We start from the raw sequence: 954 nt of genomic DNA, 5'->3' as shown, positions 1-954 counted from the left end.
GAAATATTAGTGAATCAGATGAGAGCAAATCAAAAACTAATACAAAAGGATTTATTAGACAAACATTATTTTTGATGGATAGTTTAATTATTTTTCCTAAATTTACCTTCCTTTCTAGCATCAATTTCTAGTTTATGTGAAGTGTGTCCACTCAGCTCAAGACAGTGTTTTCATCTAACAGATCAACAGATTTTTACATTCCAATATTCAGGGTTTAACCCTTTAGTGTTCACATTATTCTGCCAAAATTAATGCTTTTTTATCCACATTATTTTGAACTGATCATGCATTACCTCGTAGCTATGAGATTTTGATGAGGTAGCTGTTAATTTTTAAAACGATATTGTAGGGTTGGCGTGAGAGACCAGATCTGGCCAGTTTGAACATAGAATAGGCAGAATACTTTTGATCGGATATGGCCGGTTTAAATGCTAAAGGGTTAATTGTAACCAATCAGGCTGTGATAAGCAAAGCAATGTAGCTAACCAAGAGACACAACACAATGACTCTTGTTAGGTTTATTAGTGTCAAGAAGAACGTTCAGCTATAAATAATACTTGAGATAAGCTGAAGTTTTTAATATTTCTGTCATTTCATGAGAGATTTGAGAACCATCAACTTGAGTATATTGTTGTTTACCTTGTTTTATAAGTTTTTAAAAACTGTTTTACTTAATTTTTTATTTTTATTTTTATTCAAAAGACATGGACATTAAAGGAATCAAGGAGAAAATTGAAGCCGGGGACATTGAAGGTGCGAAAAGCATGATAGAAAAACGTTCAGACAGAGTAAGTTGTTCCTTGTGTTGGCTTCTCAAAGTTGGTTATTTGTTGATCATTTGACAAAACAATTCGAAATCTTCCTAACTAACCACATGTATTTCTCCATAATATTTTCATATCTTTCTTCACCTCTTTCTACCAATTCCCACCGTTGGTAGTCTTTATAAATACT

The 954-nt window shown here is 32.3% G+C and overlaps 1 long non-coding RNA gene across 1 annotated transcript in view; it reads left to right on the top strand.

Moving 5' to 3' along the window:
* The first annotated feature begins 127 nt into the window (after positions 1-127).
* The window catches only part of LOC128251325 (uncharacterized), a 3,403-nt gene continuing 2,576 nt past the window's right edge, over positions 128-954 (top strand). Inside the window, exon 1 of the long non-coding RNA XR_008267085.1 lies at positions 128-788. This is a non-coding gene — a long non-coding RNA (uncharacterized LOC128251325). The remainder of the gene's footprint in view (positions 789-954) is intronic.

The sequence above is a fragment of the Octopus bimaculoides genome, unplaced genomic scaffold, assembly GCF_001194135.2.
Source record: "Octopus bimaculoides isolate UCB-OBI-ISO-001 unplaced genomic scaffold, ASM119413v2 Scaffold_370581, whole genome shotgun sequence".
Taxonomy (NCBI): Eukaryota; Metazoa; Mollusca; class Cephalopoda; order Octopoda; family Octopodidae; genus Octopus; species Octopus bimaculoides.
The sequence above is the reverse complement of the archived record's forward strand: the minus strand, read 5'-3'. Positions and strand labels throughout refer to the sequence as shown.